The sequence below is a fragment of the Helianthus annuus genome, chromosome 8 (assembly GCF_002127325.2).
Source record: "Helianthus annuus cultivar XRQ/B chromosome 8, HanXRQr2.0-SUNRISE, whole genome shotgun sequence".
Taxonomy (NCBI): domain Eukaryota; kingdom Viridiplantae; phylum Streptophyta; class Magnoliopsida; order Asterales; family Asteraceae; genus Helianthus; species Helianthus annuus.
In genome coordinates, this window is record NC_035440.2 from 121,083,787 (window position 1) to 121,103,725 (window position 19,939).

General features: G+C 37.4%; 1 long non-coding RNA gene across 2 annotated transcripts; it reads right to left on the minus strand.

The window, feature by feature from the left end:
- Positions 1-2,978: 2,978 nt before the first annotated feature.
- Positions 2,979-18,653, minus strand: LOC110903328. 2 transcript variants are annotated; one of them, XR_004863897.1, is made up of 5 exons: positions 18,428-18,653; positions 18,258-18,353; positions 18,061-18,150; positions 17,178-17,233; positions 2,979-3,148 (listed from the first exon to the last, which is right to left on the minus strand). It is a non-coding gene; the product is annotated as an uncharacterized LOC110903328 (long non-coding RNA). The 2 variants fall into 2 exon arrangements; XR_002571845.2 differs by lacking the exon at positions 2,979-3,148 and adding an exon at positions 16,229-16,399.
- Positions 18,654-19,939: the final 1,286 nt, after the last annotated feature.

Below are 19,939 nucleotides of genomic sequence, written 5' to 3' on the forward strand. Positions count from 1 at the left end.
CCTAAACGAGTTGCAAAGTTACATAAAAATATAACGTCTTCAAACAATTGTGTTTAAGTTATATGATATGATCTCAATATCTTTTTTAACTTTTAACTCCTGTTATATATTACCCGATCGGTTTTAAGTTTTGAGATAAAAATATCCTTTTTAAACTTATTAAACTAATCAAGTCAATCCACAAACGTTGACCTTCGATCGACTTGTTTAACTATATATGTTTGTGAGTTGATTGAAACTAACTTGAACCCTGAGTAAACCAAACAGTATATTCATGTTAGGTTCATTTTGCTTAGAAAATTACGTTTACTATAACATTCATGTACGATGGGAACAGCCTAAATTTGCCACAAATTATGCAATAAAATGAGGAAAAATTTCATGTTGAAAATCTTAGAATTGTCAAATCCTTCAAATTAAGTGTATGATGTGAAGACATCAGTGTAAGCCCATGTGCAATTGAAGGATAACTATTGGTGGAGAGTGACTGCCATGTGGCATAAACATGTGGATGACACTTGTTTAAAGTTGATGACCTTGTTGCCATATCACAATCACCATCTAAAGACTCCCCCATCTTAGCCTATCAACTAACATGGCTAAAACCCTTTTTTCAAATGTTAATGCCCAATTGGAAAATGATGTGCACCTTTTAAATTATGAATATCACCTTTCAGCCCCTTGTTGTTTCGTTATATCTATATATACGGTAGCTGTTGTTTGAAAAAAATATCACCGATCACATTAAGAGCTTGCGTTGAACGGTAGTCAGCTTAAATCAGTATAATTCAAATCAATCAATTTGAGATTTTATCAACGGTTACACTTCATTTCCATATCCAGAACAAATGGCTTAGATTATCTTGATTGATAAGTGGGTGGAACTAAGGGTTCGGCTTGGGTGAACATGCATGTGAGGGTGGTGGTCATAACACATGACCCAAAGGCTTAGTGTCCTACCGACAATGACAAGTGACAATTATAAATCCTCATAAGCGTCATGTTAGAGTCGCTAATTTTGATCGTGAGAAGTTGTGCTGATGTCTAAAGTGTCTAAAAACATTATAGTGTATTAGAATTTTGTTACCAAATTTTACCATGTGAAGAAAACTGAGAGCAAAATGGTGGTTATATGGGCCCATAAAAGCTTTGATTCATTGGAGGAAAGCATGTGCCCTTGTCTAAAGGGAAGTTGAAACTACTTGATCAAGGTATCATAATCACAAGTGTTGAATTTTGATCACACACAACACATATTAAACACACACCCCCTAATCAACGCAGTTTAATTAGTGATTTTATAATATATTTCTTTATTTTCATTCTAAAATGTATACGTTGGAAAGATTCAACAAAATGATTTTGCGGTTTAGAATACCATTATTGATTTTGTTGTATAAAACATGTAATTTATAAATTTCGAAATGACATTAGCTCAAAAAATAATCATAACGTAATCGTAGATTGTTTGTGAAACAAGATACTTTTGAAAAATCCTATAATTGATTATAGGCGAATTGGAAATAAATAATCTCACCTAACTCAATTTGGCCGATAATAATCCGAACTGGTAGACTTTTTTTTTTTGTAAAATAGTCCGCCGTTAAAATAGCTTAACGGAGTTAAGTTTTTTTCCGAATTACAAACCGATGTTTTAGGGCTTTTGATCAGAACGCGGATATGTGTCGATTGATGTAAAACTTACCTCGAAATTGTGCTCGAAATGGCTTGATTTTTGTTAATTGTAAGTTTAAACACCCGAATTGAAGCACCGTTTTCGTGGGTTGGGACAATATTTCGAGGTAAGTTTTACATCAATCGACTCGTATCCTCGTTACGATCAAAAGCCCTAAAACATTGATTTGTAATTCAGAAAAAAACTTAACTCCGTTAAGCTATTTTAACGGCGGACTATTTTATAAAAAAAAAACTGACCAGTTCAGATTATTATCGTTCAATAACTGACTTAGGATTATTATCAACCAAATTGAGTTATGTGAGATTATTTATTTCCAGTTTGCCTTGATTATAAAGTTAAAGCTGGATATGTTGTTCTAATTCCGTCTTACATGCACGATAGAATTTTATTATATAACGTAATGTAATGTGTAACATTATATTTTAAATTTTATAAAATTTGACAACTATTTGATAAACCGACGGAGGAGATTCATGTTATATAGTTAAGTGAAATTTTGATTATTGTTTTGACGGAGGAGATTCATGTTATATAGTTGAGTGAAATTTTGATTATTATTTTCTTTTTATTATATTAAGAAATAATTCAGGGATAAACAATGCAAATTGATTCAACCTTTTACCTATTTCACCCTCCTATATAATATAGAAAACAATGTGATGAGGTCCCATAGGATCTCCAAAATTATTGTGTTATTGATCATAGGTCATTAAATTAATTAAATATTTATAGTTTACAGTATTATTATTACATGAAATATTCTTATGTTTTTCATGTCACGTAATTGGCTACACCAGACTAAAAAGTGCGTAAAGTTCGGCAAATTAACCAAACAAGAGAGAGAAACGTGGTATGTTTGAAATTTAAAATAGAATATCCGTTATTTCGAATATGTGTAACATGACATTAAGGGGTATTTGGTGTTGCGGTTTCAAAATATATTATGCGTTTTTAAAATTGATTTTGCGTTTTGAAAAAACATGTAGGTATATGCTTCTCCAAAACTGCTTTTTGGAGGCAGATGATCATTTTTCATCCAAACACTTTTTTAGATTATTTATGTTTTACAAACGCAATAATCAAATAATCACTTCAAAACGTAATCCCAAACACCCTCTAACTTGTCTTAAGACTGCAATGAGATAGTAGTGGAGTGGTTGAGAAAAAACTTGGTGTTCCTAGTTTTAATACCAATCTGTCACACCCCAACTGATGGCGGAAATATCGGAGTGAGACGAAATAGATTGTTCATTACACATAACGCTAAAACTGTGACAAATATTTAATGATAAATTTCATTTCATGGCTAAAAGAATCAAATTACATTGTTTGAAAAGGAAATACAACAAGTTGGAACAAATAAATTACAATAAAACAAGTATTAACGTTTAAAAAATGCGTTTCTAGGCATCCTACTAAGTTTTATGCATCATCAACATCATCATAAACCTGCAACATGTTTTAAAGTATAGTTCAATACAGAAGTATTGGCGAGTATACAAATTTGATTGTACTAACATATAAGTTTAAAATAAGTATGAACAAAGAACAATCCACATGGCAAACCTAGTCATAAAGATTAACATATACTCCGACATGTGAATAACAAGTCAAACCAAAGTTCACGCAAATAAGCTCTTAACATAACCCAACGTTCACAAGAGGTGCGTTACTCCTATAGCGCTATATATGTTAAGGTAGGCTCGTACGAAGTTAATGACAAGTTTATCACAGAACGAACTAACCCAGAAAATACGAATCAAGCATAACATAATAGTAAGCATGTATTAGATTGTTCGTATGTATGATTGCATAAAAGTATGTTAAGTGTGTTTTTGTATGTATAAACATGTTACACCCAAAAAGTGTGAAAACGGTAAAATGGGTCAAGTATACTCACAATATCGCACATGCTTTCTGATTATCCGTGAGTGACGAGTTGTTGGAGAATAAGGATTTAATGGTAAGGTTACATGATTTTTAGGAAGTGATGAGATTCGGGATTTAGAAAATTAAGTATCGAAAGTATGTATGCCAAAGTAATACCTAGTCCTAAGAGCTCGTTTATGACACCATATCAAGTGGTTTCATGGGTCCCAAATCGCCCATTGGAATCATAACAAGTAAGTTAGAATCTTAGATATCTTAGGCTAAGTTTATGACGAACAATCATGACTCGATTGTCATCACAAATTCAGCCATGTTTTATATAAATACGTATAGTTTATATAGTAATAATAACATCCTAAAACTAAGTCCAATCATAGATTATCATGTAGTATCATGTATGTTAAGCATGGAGGTTAAAACCTCATTATATGATTCACCACTACACAAACCATCACAAGGATGGTTCGGAGGGTCATGAATAACAAGAAATAAATCTATCTAACATAGCTCAAGTGACCAAGTACTCTACAATCCGGGTGTGCCAACACGACATGGAAAGGTAATCCTAAGTGTCGGAGGCTAGACAGGGCTAAGGTACTTTGATTCTAGTAAGTCACAAGAGTGTTCATACATAAGGTTCAAATAAAGGAGTGGAACTTAGTTTGGAAAGCTAAAGCTTCCATTTGTTTACACTTCACAAGTCACAAGTTCATCATCTGGAAGGAGATGACTTATGCTTGCTTTCATCATTCGAATACCATGTGTAAACATAATTTAAATGAGTGTTTGAACTCAAAACTTTGATGGAAATCACCTCAACATAAACCCACAACCATAGACTAAGTTGTGAGCTTGGTGGGAACAAGATTCCACCAAGTTTTTAGCAAGAACATGAACATATAAAAAGATAAAAACAAGCAGAATTTAAAGTGCACTTTGGACCTAAAAAATGGTAAGGTTTCACCTTAGTTTTCCCAAGCAAACTTGTGAAAACCTTCCTAGAGGTGATCCAAGTGTTTTAGAAGAATAAATAAGAAGAGAATAGAAGAAGTGAGTTAAAACTCACTTAGAATGGTTGGAACTTTCTGCACAATTCTGCTGAAAACAAGCTGAGTTTAGGAGTGTTTTTGAGAGGTTTAGGGTGTTTGTAAAGCGGTAAAATGAATGGGGAAGTGTTATTTATATAGGGAAGGGATTAGGGTTTGAGTTGGTTGAGCATTAAGTGTAATTGGGTGGGAGTTAAGCATTAAATAAAGAACTAAACACAGCCACTAGCTGTGATCAGAACTGTGGACAACTTTATTTTTTTGACTTTATAAGCTAGGTATTTGTGTTATATGTTAAGTATTTATGATGTACTAATGTTCATTTAACATAATACACGGTCTATTATGCATTTGGAACATGAAATTAAGTGTTTATAAGTATGTAAACATGGATTTAGTGTAGTAAAATAAATGAAGTATTGTAATGGTTAAACAAGTATATGAATGCATAGAATGTTTAAATCACGTATTCTTGATTAATCGTTTGTATGCTAAGCATGTTTATGATACGAATATGTAACACGCCTTTAATTGAATTAAACGTATAAGTGTATGAAAATGAATGTACGAACAATGTATAATTCATATAAACGATCAATTTTATTATGATCAAAGTCTCAGATTTATAACGATTCGAAATGAGATACGATTACAAAGGAAACAAGTTTCCGAAAATAGAATTACGATAAAATCTTTCTAAAAACGGAAAGCTGCGAAAAGCGAGGCGTTACAGGTTATTAGAGGCCAATATCTCTTTTAATTAAAGCATTTGTTGATCATTTTTATTTTAACATTAGTATTTATTTTAGAATGACGACTTTCTTGTATTATGTCAACTTACTCTTTAAATTAGAGAGCCTCGTTGCCCTACTCTGACCAGACTATATTGTCTTAATCGGGCTTACGCTGACTTCAAAATTTGGCTTGGGCGTTCTCCCGGGAAACCAGACTGACGACTGCCACTTGACCGCCATTCTGCCACCACAAAAGCTGAACAATCCATAGCTTAACATACGGTGGGACGAAAACCTGGGTGGGCTCAAGATAGAACCTGCACCTCTGCAATGAAGCTAGACTCTATCCTTAATTGCCTAATCCACCAAAGTGACACAAGTGAAGACTGAACTTAGGTCTCCATTGAAGAACCCAAGCTTCCCTACCAATGGCCACAATTTACTAAAAAAAATTATTTTAACATTATTATTTAGTAAAAAGAACATTTTAAAAAGTTGTATTTTAGTTATCATTGGGAAGTGGTCCAAGGCGAACATCTCTAAGGTGGTGAGAATTTTAAGATGTTTTTACCTTTCCCGGGGCTAAAAATAAACATATCCAAATCTAATCTCTTTGGAATTGGAGTGACGTTTCGGAAGTTGAGGAAAATACGTTAGTGGTTTGGTTTGATGGTGGGTGCTAACATTAACCATATTAGTATTTGGAAACCGGTGTTTGATGTGTTCGAGGCTTAGCTTTCGGTATGGAAGGCCACTACCCTATCCATCGTGGGTAGAGTGACATTATTAAAGTTGTTCTGGATTGTCTTCCAAATTATTATTTCTCTCTCTATAAGGCCTCGCTAAAAGTGATAAATGATTTAGAAAGCTTGATTAAAAGATTTCTTTTCTTGGGGGGGGGGGTTCTAGTGAAGCGTGAAAACCACATTGGGTTACGTGGGACCGGGTGACTATTCCCATTAAAGTAGAGGGTCTTGGTCTTAGCAAGCCTAGAGACACCAATATAGCGCTTCTCACGAAATGGGGTGGCGCTATAAGTCAGAAACGGGGAATCTTTGGAAGAAGGTCATTGAAGCTTTTCGCACGTGCAAGAATAATCGGGATTTTATTCTGTCTCGTAAAACTCTAACGGCGTCTGGAACAATATAGTCAAAGTTATATCATAAACTATGGTGGAAGGGATCCTTTTTCAAAGGTTTTTTTAAAGGAAAGTTGGGAAATGGAATTTATCGCATTTTGGATTGACCCATGGGTTTCAAATGAGCCATTAAAAGACACTTTTCCAACTTTGTTTAATTAAAAGACTGATAAAAAATACAGAATTAGTGACAGATTTAGTTTATCGGTGGGATCAAGCGGGTGGAGTTTGCGCTGGAAAGAGCAGTTGGTGTCTGTGACTGAGCTGGATGAATTCAGCAGGTTAGAGGCTATTTTACAGCCTATTTCGGTCACGTCTCAGAAGAACAATTGGACCAGGATAGGGGCAGACTCGGCTGAATTTTCAGTTCGTGTTGTAAAAATGTTATTGGCTAAAGGCCGCGACAATAGTAGCATCTATGTCGTCCACTGGTGCAAGTGGTTACCCTTACAATGTAAAATTTTTGCTTGGCGCGCCGAAATGGACTGGATTCCTACCGCTTTGGCTTTGAGGAGCAGAAACATTATTTTGGAGGATCTGAGATGCCCTTTGTGCAATTCGGAAGATGAGTCTACGGAACTCCTTTTCACGTGTTGTATGGTCGCTTCCTTTTTATGGCAACATATAAGCGCGTGGTGTCATGTTCCTAATATTTTCGCTTTCTCGGTTCATGATCTCTTGGAATTGGATAACTGTCAGTCTAAATGAACCTGCGAAGAGTGTTTTTCAAGGGATTATATCGATTGGGTGTTGGAGTCATTGGAGTGCGAGGAACGAACTCAAGTTTCAAGGTAAGCCGGTTCGGATTGAGCATATCAATACCGAGGTCAAGACGTTAATATTTTTTTGGATTAAAAATAGGTCGAAGTTAAAACATATCTTGTGGTCAGATTGGTGTAAGTTTGTAATTATGTAATCGTTTTTTTTTTGTTGTGGCCACCCTATTTTGGGTTAGTGCTGTCGGTTTAATGAAGTTCACCTTAAAAAAAATTAAAGTGTCGTATTAAATTAAAGAGTAAACTTCAATTTTCGTCCCTGTGGTTTGCTGATTTTAACACTTTCAGTCCAATAGTTTATAAATTACATTTATCATCCATTAGTTTCCTGATTTTAACAGTTTCAGTCCATTAGTTTCCTGATTTTAACAGTTTCAGTCCATACCAATGTCAGTGGTGTGGACTGAAACTGTTAAAATCAGGAAACTAATGGACTGAAACTGTTAAAATCAGGAAACTAATGGACTGAAACTGTTAAAATCAGGGAACTAATGGATGATAAATGTAATTTATAAACTATTGGACTGGAAGTGTTAAAATCAGCAAACCACAGGGACGAAAATTGAAGTTTACTCTAAATTAAAAGACAATCCAAAAAGCTACGACTGACATTAAAATCACGTCATTTTCATGATGGATCAATAAAGCAATTCCTTTGTTTTCTTTCTTGAAATTTTGGCTGGATCCTCATGTTTTCTCTTTTATTACTTTCAACCCCTTATTTTTAGTTATTTCTGAATTTAGTGGTTTATCTTCTTTTGAATATAATTTGAATTCACGAAGGTAAAGTAGCCACTGTAAGTCTATAACTATAGTTAACAGTTACTATAAATATGTTGTTAATCATAGTCATAACCAGATTGAAGATTCTTTTTAAAAAACGTAAGTTTAAGGTGGCTTTTTTTTTAACCGGCTAAAATCACACTATATCTGTCATTTGTAAGATTTGAATTCACAACCTCATCTTTAGAGAATGCAACACTTAACTAATAGGTTTCCCCTTAAGGACAACTATAAAGTAGTTTAAATGACTCTAAGGGGCTGTTTGTTTAGCTTTTAATGAGACTCTTAATAATTCAGACCTCTGGTTGTTTGTTTCGCGCGTAGATATCTGAATGATTAAGACATTTGGTGTGCGTTCGGTGTGATCTATTTTTATTAATATTTTAAGCTCATTTTACGCATTAGTCAAGTTTTAAATTTATAAAACACGATATTATACTAACACTAAACACACACTTGGGCAAGTGCACCCATCGTGACGTAGTATAGTGTTGGTAAGATACCGAGATCGTCCAAGGACACAAGAGCTTTTAGTACCAGTTTATCCTCAACGTCTAATAAATCTAAATTTTTGAGAAAAGTTTTGAAACATGAAAATAAAACTAAAAATGCGAAGATAAATAATATAAAAAACAAATAGACAAGATAGAATCACTTGGATCCGACTCGTCTTTAATGTATCCTTTATTGATTTTCGCACTTTCAGACTTTTTAAGAGATTATCTTAGTTATAGTAGTAGGCCCCTCTTTTGAAGGTGACGTTACCCTCAACCCAGTGGTTTGAGTTAGCAGGGATACAATCCCAAAGGGTCGGAATATTGAAAGACAATTAACTAAGTTATTAATGCCAAAAGTGGTAGGCCCCTCTTTTGAATGTGACATTACCCTCGGCTAAGTGGTTTGAGTCAGCAAGGATACAATCCCAAGAAGCCGGTTTAAAGTATTAATAGTAGTTTACATATGAGGGGTTCAAGCTATTCGCACCCCGGCCATCCAATACCAGTGGGTATAGAAGTAGGTCCTAGTAAGCTTGAACCAGGTCATCGCAGGATCTATACACTGAACGAGACAAGAACTTTACCAAACCATTCACCTAACCCCCGACCAGGTAGTCAACGCACCTTTATATAGACCGTAAAGACACGAATGGTGACATCATTTACTTTATATAGACAGTAAAGTAACCTCAAGACACCACGAGAAAATGATACAGAAAATTCACCTTCAACATAAGAAACTAGCTATTAAAGTCATTAATACAAACCCAAATAAAAAGTGCCGAAAGATTAAAAATCAAAAGTAATACATAAAAGACTTGTCTTCACCAAGTGATGTAAGAGGCTTAACCAAACATGGCCTTTGATTTTCAAGAACCCTTACAATCAATCTTGGATCCCGAGACTACTACACACTCTAAAGATGGATGATGGATGATGGATGATGGTGGTGGGTGTTGGTGTTGTAGTGGTGGTGGAGTGGTGGCAAAGTGGGAGAGTAGTGGTTTGCCAGGGGATGCCTTTCAAGTGAACCAAGCACCCCTATTTATAGCCTGAACAGAACCCTTGCCACGGCCTCGTGTCCGGTGTGCACGCCCCGTGGCCAACATCTTCTCTTCCTTCATTAATTGTAGTTGTCAGCAGAGGGCCCCACACGACCTCGTGTCTCCTAGGCACGGCCCCGTGGTCAACTCTTTGTTGTACTATCAAGATTCTGCGTATCTTATCGTTGACCATTCCCCGTGTTGAGCTGGGCATGCCCCTGTGGTGGGCGTGGAAGGTTCTACTGGTTTGTGTTTTGTGCAGGCTCCTGACCACACCCCATGCCCAGCTGGGCACTGATGTGTGTAAAATGCAACATATAAATCACATCAATTAAGGCATAAAACTAACCCTTTTTAAGTACTAATGTTGGAAAAAGAGTGTTTTTGTCTTCCTTTTGTATTTTCAGGATGAAATGAGCTCAAAATCACAAAAGAAGCAAAAAGACAACTAATTCTACCATAAATACAAGAAAAGGAACAAAAGTAGACTGCCCGGACCCTCAACGGCATCTCCCAAGGCAAAGGAGAAGAAACAGAGTCTGAACACGCCCCGTGTCCAGCGAACACGGGGGTGTGCCCAGGAAGCAGCAGAAAAGACAAACCAGTAGAAGCTTCCATTGCCCACCACGGGGCCTTGTCCAGCGGGCACGGGGGCGTGGTGAAAGTACAGCAGGCGCATTAATTGTAATTCCCAATTACAATTAATGAAGAGAGAGAATGTCAGACGGGCACGGGGCCGTGTCCAGCCTTCTGTTCAGCCTATAAATAGAGGAGCTTGGCTTCATTCTCTCTCATCCCTTGGCACACCACCTCTCTCACACTTCATCCACCACCCACCACCACCATAACACCATCATCCACCACCACCATCCATTGTCCATCGTAGAGTGTGTGAGTCGTCTCGGGATCCAAGATTGATCGTAAGAGTTCTTGACAATCAAGGCCATGTTTGCCTAAGTCTCTTACATCACTTGGTGAAGACAAGTGTTTAGTATAATACTTTTTATTTTTAATCTTTTGCACTTTTTATTTGGTTTTGTATTAATGACTTTAATAACTAGTTACTTATGTTGAAGGTGATCTTTCCTTATCGTTTGTCCGTGGTGTCTTGGCATTATTTTACTGTCTATATAAAATAAAAGATTTTCACCATTCATATCTCCACGGTCTATATGGAGGTATGTTGGCTACCTGGTCGGGGGTTAAGGGAACGGTTTGGTAAAGGTCTTGCCCTTGTTCAGCGTTTAGAGGTCCTGCTTGGGACCTGGGTCAAATTTAGTAGGATCTCCTTCAATGCCCATAGGTATTGGATGGCGGGGATCCAAACTCTTTGACCCCCTCATAAGTTAACTACTATTAATACTATAACCCGGCTATTTAGGACTGTATCCCTGCTGACTCAGACTACTTAGCCGAGGGTAACGTCACCGCCAAAAGCGGGGCCTACCACAATTTGCGTTAATAACTTAATTCATTATCTTTCAATAATCCGACCCTTTAGGATTGTATCCTTGCTGACTCAAACTACTGGGTTGAGGGTAACGTCGCCTTCAAAAGAGGGGCCTACTACAATAACTAAGATAATCTCTTAAACAAGTGCAAAAGTGCAAAAATAATCAAAGGTTATACTAATACACCTGTCGGATCCAAGTGATTCATCTTGTCTATCTGTTTTTATTTTATTTTTATTTTTCAGCATTTAGTTAGTTTTTATTTTCTTAGTTTAAAAACATTTCTCTAACCTTTTTGATTTGATTAGACGTTGAGGATAAACCGGTATTAAAAGCTCTTGTGTCCTTGGACGACCTCGGTATCTTACCAACACTATACTACGTCCACGATGGGTGCACTTGCCCATATGTGTGTTTAGTGTTAGTGAATATCGTGTTTTATAAATTTAAAACTTGGCTAAAATACTCATCAAAATAATATTACACTACACACGCATCAAGTTTTTGGCGCCGTTGCCGGGGACACAAGGATTTTAAGAAAGTTAGGAATCAACGGCCTAATCATATTTTTATTTTTCTTTAATTTTTTAGGATTTTTCTTAGATTTTTAGCTTCTGCAGAGCTCAACACGGGGCCGTGCCCACTGAACACGCCCCGTGCTCAATCATTGGAACTGGCAATCCAGTTTTAAGTCAGACAGTAGGCTGAACACGGGGCCGTGTCCACTCAACACGCCCCCGTGCCCAAGATTCAGTTGCTGAAAACAGAACCGTTAGATCCCGGCGGTTGGTAATTTCTGACACAAACATGAGTGATAGTAATTCTTTTTACTTTCGGCACTCTTATGGTTTGTGGTGTCGAATATGTGGAGGCGAACATGAGGAATTAAAATGTTTTTTTCTCACTTACAGGCCCCACTATATAGACCCACCGATTCCTTGTAACCTTAAGAGGGGCGAAAGTAAAAATAAGCACTATTTCTCCCTCGAATGCGCCCAGCCAGATATTCTAGGAGAAATGCTCCTTGACGAGTTATTTCAACTAGAAGAACTACTTCTCAATTGGTCAAAAGAACTTAGGAAGGATTTTTTAGATCCATCCCAAGACGATGACCATGAGGAAATGTTGGAACCGCATTCCGACAACCTCGTTGCTCCCGAAAATACCTTCTTACCTAGAAAAGACGTGGACGATAGTCGTCACTGTGCCGATTGTGCCGTGAAGGACTCCCCATCGACTTCGTTCGATGCATACATAGACCTGAGCGATTCGGCATACACCTTCTTTAACGAGAGCCCGGGAAAGGGTTGGACTTGTCCACCTAGAATGAAAATAGGAATTACCCTCACCGACAACCTCTTGCGTTCTCGCCTTAGTATAGGACAATTAAGGTATATTAGGCACTTTGGGGTTGTTCCAACAAGTCAAGAGCCACCCGATATAGATTAGCTCCTTAGTAAAGACAAAACTTCATAAAACAGCTTTCCGACACGGGACCGTGCCCGGCCAACACGCCCCCGTGTCCACCAAAAGATTCCCTTCTGATCAGAACGTCAGAATACGGACAAACTGTGTCAGAATTTTATCTGCACACGGGGCCGTGTCCAGCGGACACGGGGCCGTGTCCAGCAGGCTGTCGTTTTCTATAAATGCAGCCAAAAATCCTGCACATTTGGACCAACTTGGGGACAGAGATTTGAAGGAATCTTCTCTCAAACAATCCTAGGTAAGTCTAAAAGAAGTTTCCAACAACCCATCTTGTCCTTTCCTCTTCTAGACATTTCCTTCTTCTTCATCTTTCTTCAAGAACTACCATGAAAAGTTTGAATTTTCAATCTTTGTGGTAGGGAACAATGAGTTTTGATCATGGAATCTTGGTAAAAACATGTTATGTAACATTGTTTAGAGTTATTTACTGTCAAAAAGCTTGCATAAACTCAGGAAATAACTTAAAAACCCAAGATTCCTTGCTCCAAAATTCTGCAGAAAGATGAACACGGGGCCGTGCTCAATGAGCACGGGGCCGTGTCCAGAAACTGTTTCGTCATATAAACTGCTTTTGGTTTATTTTTCGTAGAATGGCGAGTGAAAACAGCGAAACATCATCCGTTCATTCCTCAAACAGCCGAAGGGGAAGGAGGCCCTCCGTTGAAGCTACACTTGTGCACTACGTGATAGCACTGAGGGAAGCTCTCGACGAAATGACGTCAGTAGAGGAGGTCCTCATTGACCGTATTAACGATCTTACAATGGGACTTGAAAGCAGCTTCCAAGAGATTAACCTTTTGCACCAAAGGTTAAACATTTTGGTAGCACCTCCTATGGAACCAGTCCTTCCACAACAAGACTGGAACTTGGCACTCGGTGTTAACAACCCTACCGGGTGGGGAGACTTTCCCGCAGAACCTCCCATGGAAAATCCACAAGAAGTTCCAGCGGAAGTTGAAACTCCTCAAACTAATGCGAACGAGCCCTCTTTTCTCCTTCCAAGGGAGGTAGAGGAGTGGCTTGCCGACATATGAGGAGAACCACACCCGGAAGTAGGAGTTCTAAAAAGCCTTATCTAACCAAGATTAGTAGCTTCTTGGAAATTTTGCTAAATTAAAATAAAACATAGGGCTAGAACTCCATAAGTTTAATAGTTATGTAATTTTTATCTTTATCTTTATGTAATGTCTCTCTATGATTAGTAATGTTATGATGGTTTTTAAGATTGATGGTTGTTTTGAGAATAAAACACACTCATGGTGGTAATGGATGAAAAAGGGAACGAGAAAAATGGAACCATGCACGAAGAACAAAGCAACCCGACAAAAATCTCCATCACAGAAGGCTCAACACGGGCCGTGCCCAACCAACACGGCCCCGTGCTGAGCCCCTGCAGAAAATCACCCAGTTCAGGTAACTGGACACGGGCCGTGTTCAGCGGACACGCCCCCATGTCCAGGCTTCTGTTTCAATTCTCTAATTTTTGTTACTGGCACTTGACCACGGGGCCGTGCCCGGTCAACACGGGGCCGTGTCCAGGATGCCAGTAACACAAAACTTTGCTTTTAAACCCACTTTTACACATTCTAATCAACCAAAAACTTTATTTTTGGACACATTGAGGACAATGTGTAATTTAAGTGTGGGGGGGATGCTAAAAACTTGAAATTTTGCAAAATCCTAAACACAAGCCTTACACAAAACTCTATTGGAACCGCTAAACACCCCCAATTTTTTCAAAAACTTTTTCATTTTTTTTATTTACTTGTCTTAGTTTAAGTTGGGAATAACAAGTTCTAAAAAGGTTATATTTTTACAAGTTTACAACCGATAGCGTCGTGATAAAAAAAAAAAAGAACCAACATAAGAAAATTATGAAACGGCATGACAAGCTTAGTTAAAAATTTGATTATATATACTTGGTCACATAAAAACCCATTCCCACAAAAGTGAGTTTTGAGCCTTTATTGAGCATAAAAATATACATATTTAGACTAAATGCTCATTTTTCGTTTCTTGTGTGAATAGCCGCTTGGTTCTTACAAATCTAGAACTTGCCACAACGATACATTCCCGGTCCTTACCAACTTAAACCCAAGTAAGTAAATGATGGAGGCATTAGGACTAACCATTTTTCTTTCAAAACCATTATTTTTCATTTTTTTTACCACCTACCCAAAATCCCCCTAGATAGCCCCTTTGAGCCTAAACCTTTCATTTCATTACCCCAAAACCCTTTTTACCCACCAAAAACCTTTTTATTTTTTTCACCCTTTATTTTAGTAACAAACTCGCTTTTCCGTAAACTCGCCTTTTTATGTGACGATCAAAAAAAAAAAAATGATGATGAAGTAAAAAACAAACAAAAGCTATAAAAAAAAAGCTTGTTTGGAGAAATACTTCAAAATAAAAAGTCACTAAAAATAAGGTATTTTACGAAAACCGACGCTTTTTACGATTTTCGCCCTTTTTACTAACCACTAACCCAACCACCCACCTTTAACCCAAGCCTAACCCTAAACCCCAAAAGTCCTCTTGATATTTACAAAGGTAAAAAGTTAAAAAGGAGGAGGATTGATTGCTTGGCAAGCCTATGGAAGGCGTAAGTTCCATGCCGCTCTCGAGTGATTCACTAAAAATATACACCTTCGGCCGAGTGTTGAGTGATCTCCCGTGAGGTATGTGAACGTGTATATAAATGGAATTTTAATAAGGCATGCTATGCCCGAATAAGTAATTTATCTTATGAAAAGTTCAAAATAAATCATAACGAATAGGATTGTAAATAAATAAAAATAAAACTTATAAAGACCTTGGATTCCCGACACTCTAGGACAAGCTAAAACATTCTCTTCTACCTATTCCATTTGGGAGTGTAAGCCACATTTAAAGAGTTTTGCTTGAGGACAAGCAAAAGTTCAAGTGTGGGGGTATTTGATGTGTGTAAAATGCAACATATAAATCACATCAATTAAGGCATAAAACTAACCCTTTTTAAGTACTAATGTTGGAAAAAGAGTGTTTTTGTCTTCCTTTTGTATTTTCAGGATGAAATGAGCTCAAAATCACAAAAGAAGCAAAAAGACAACTAATTCTACCATAAATACAAGAAAAGGAACAAAAGTAGACTGCCCGGACCCTCAACGGCACCTCCCAAGGCAAAGGAGAAGAAACAGAGTCTGAACACGCCCCGTGTCCAACGAACACGGGGGCGTGCCCAGGAAGCAGCAGAAAAGACAAACCAGTAGAAGCTTCCATTGCCCACCACGGGGCCGTGTCCAGCGGGCACGGGGGCGTGGTGAAAGTACAGCAGGCGCATTAATTGTAATTCGCAATTACAATTAATGAAGAGAGAGAATGTCAGACGGGCACGGGGCCGTGTCCAGCGGACACGGGGCCGTGTCCAGCCTTCTGTTCAGCCTATAAATAGAGGAGCTTGGCTTCATTCTCTCTCATCCCTTGGCACACCACCTCTCTCACACTTCATCCACCACCCACCACCACCATAACACCATCATCCACCACCATCATCCATTGTCCATCGTAGAGTGTGTGAGTCGTCTCGGGATCCAAGATTGATCGTAAGAGTTCTTGACAATCAAGGCCATGTTTGCCTAAGTCTCTTACATCACTTGGTGTAACACCCCAACCCGCAACAGGCTGGCATGTCACTATTACAGATATCAAAATCCAAACAGTTTCAAATAAAAACAAGAATCCAAGAAACAAAAAGTCTCAAAACCATCAGAAAACCTAAGTCTTATATTATTCAATACTGAAATTGATAGAAAACGAAAAACTTTAAAACTTGAAACTTCATATTACTCTCACTCATCCCTGTTTCCCCCGATTACCTGTGAACACATAAGAGAAACACAAGAAAGAAAAATGCGGCTGAGCCAAACAGTTGCTCAGTAACGGAGAAATCAATAGTAAAGTAATGGCAGGCATGCGAAGAGCAAAAATGGGATTGTATTATCACTAAACAGATTTAAACAAAGGCACTGAAACAGATACTTATATAACTTGAAGCCCAAAACTTATACTGAACAGATAAACCGGTATTGAACATAATCATATGCATATAAACATATCAACATATCATAACAGAGACAAGACATACATGACAACATAAAATAGTAAAACAAGTCACGTAATATAGAAGCACCCACGAGCCTAAACAGAGGGGTACACAGCTATAGTCCATGTACCGAGACGGTGCGTGTAGGCGTACACACATTATTCCATCTCAACAGGAGTCAGGAGTCAGGAGTCAGAGCTAAGATCGATCTATTCGCCTCTAGGGGCCATATGCTACACAAGCACATACTAGAGACGCCGTGAACTTTAGTTACGCACCGTCACGATGAGTGCCATGTCGTTGACGCCCCAACGACAAGTCTTATAATTGCTCGGGTGACAGAGTACAAAGCGTATCAGAAATAAAAATATCTTGCCACAAGTCTAAAGGGAACATGCAATAATGAGCACAAGGTCTAAGGTCTATTGCATGCTACAATATATACTAGTCATATAACAATACGAAACAGAAACTACCGACGAAAACATCCGTACTACAAAGTAACGGATTTGAATAAAAATACTATGATGAAAAGAAAACAGAATCCGTACCTTAACTAGGCCAAGCAAAGCAAAAAAATCAAATCGTCTCTAACGAGCACGCGAACCTATATTTCATTGTCTAAAATTTGTGAGAATTAAATTGACTACACGACTTGTTAACACCTCGATTGTCCGGGACGAAAATCATTAAAACCTTTATTAATACTTTAATATGTCAATGTATGCTTTCAAACTGTCTAAAAAGGTACATCCTACTATCCTCTACTAAATTCATGAGGCCAAATGAAACTAGTGTGATATCATATAATGTAACAGTTTTTATATTAGCTAGCTCATCCAATATTATCAACACACTCATATATAATAATATTTTCCTTCATAGCTTTAACAGTGATGATATCCTCCTATTGTAGTTAGCATATTAGAAAAATTATTATAATCATTTGCATTTAAATGCTTCATAACATATATATATATATATATATATAGCCTGTTTAATTAAGAAACATAATTCAACTATATTATCCCTTCATAACTAGGATCGAACATATATTTAAATTAACATAATTCTACATATTAGAATAGAAGTGTGCTAACAACTGATTTGTTTGTTTTTTTTTTTTAGCAACTGAGTTAGCTACCCTCGAAAGACCATTTACTAAAATTCAAAATGACCATTTACAAAAACATAACAAGAGGAAATTGATGCAGGAACAACGAACTAGGCATAAAATGACTAATGATTCAGGTTATAAAATGGCTAGGCCCAAATTCAGCAACAACAAAATCTGGGCGTTCTAGATTTAATTGAGTTCATCATTTTCTATTCAAATTTTAATCTCAATTATAAAAGCTTTAGTCTCCGGACAAATCGAGACGAAACCATAATTTGAAGATCTATATTCGAAAAAAAAAAGGCTTGTTTGGATACCTTAAATACCAAACGGAGCTAACCGGACACCGACGACTAGAGTTTCGGATGATCACGCGAAACGAGTTAAGCAACAACAATGGATGCAGCCTGTTGTGTCGATCACGGAAACAAGTCAACAAACTTTTAAATTGTGTTTCTAAGATGTCGTACACAAAAGAGTAAACCGATGGGTTCGGGTCGCGACCTAAACTGACCTGAACGATGCGGTGACGATCACAACGGAGGAGCGCGGCGATGGAGCTAGACGGACGACGGAGTGCGACGGTATAACGATCTCGGTTCAGCAGCGGCTGGTAAGATCGTAGAACCAATTAACAAAGTACAAAATAGAATCTCATAAAGGAAGACAATGGTGATCCCATACCTAATTCGCGAGGGATGATACGGCGGCGGTTGATATGAACAGAATGAAGATGAAGTTCAAAAGTGATTATTAAGGGGTTAACAAGGAACGGTTATACAAATCGCGTCCTCACTATTCGGCATATTAGTTTGAGAGATTGGATTTTAAAAAAAAAAGAATATCCATGGAGATAGTAATCAAATTTTGCCGCAACTCGGACTTCGGAACTCACGAATTGAAAAAAAAAATGCTTTTGATATTTACTTAATTTATTATTATATGCATGCATTATTTCCTTTTTGCATAAACAAATATTTTAATTAATTATTTTCTTATTGTCACATTTTGAATATTACACTTGGTGAAGACAAGTGTTTAGTATAATACTTTTTATTTTTAATCTTTTACACTTTTTATTTGGTTTTGTATTAATGACTTTAATAACTAGTTACTTATGTTGAAGGTGATCTTTCCTTATCGTTTGTCCGTGGTGTCTTGGCATTATTTTACTGTCTATATAAAATAAAAGATTTTCACCATTCATATCTCCACGGTTTATATGAAGGTATGTTGGCTACCTGGTCGGGGGTTAAGGGAACGGTTTGGTAAAGGTCTTGCCCTTGTTCAGCGTTTAGAGGTCCTGCTTGGGACCTGGGTCAAATTTAGTAGGATCTCCTTCAATGCCCATAGGTATTGGATGGCGGGGATCCAAACTCTTTGACCCCCTCATAAGTTAACTACTATTAATACTATAACCCGGTTATTTAGGACTGTATCCCTGCTGACTCAGACTACTTAGCCGAGGGTAACGTCACCGCCAAAAGCGGGGCCTACCACAATTTGCGTTAATAACTTAATTCATTATCTTTCAATAATCCGACCCGTTAGGATTGTATCCTTGCTGACTCAAACTACTGGGTTGAGGGTAACGTCGCCTTCAAAAGAGGGGCCTACTACAATAACTAAGATAATCTCTTAAACAAGTGCAAAAGTGCAAAAATAATCAAAGGTTATACTAATACACCTGTCGGATCCAAGTGATTCATCTTGTCTATCTGTTTTTATTTTATTTTTATTTTTCAGCATTTAGTTAGTTTTTATTTTCTTAGTTTAAAAACATTTCTCTAACCTTTTTGATTTGATTAGACATTGAGGATAAACCGGTATTAAAAGCTCTTGTGTCCTTGGACGACCTCGGTATCTTACCAACACTATACTACGTCCACGATGGGTGCACTTGCCCATATGTGTGTTTAGTGTTAGTGAATATCGTGTTTTATAAATTTAAAACTTGGCTAAAATACTCATCAAAATAATATTACACTACACACGCATCAGGCACGGCCCCGTGGTCAGGCTCTGTTGCCTTGTTTTTGCTTTGGGGATGCTGCCGAGGGGTCGGGCATGTCACGTTTATTCCTTATTTTCGTATTTATGTTGGTTTTGGCTGCTTATTTGCTCCTTTTGTTCTTTTAAGCTCGTTTGGTCCTGTAATTTATATGTTGCATTTTGCACACATCAAATACCCCCACA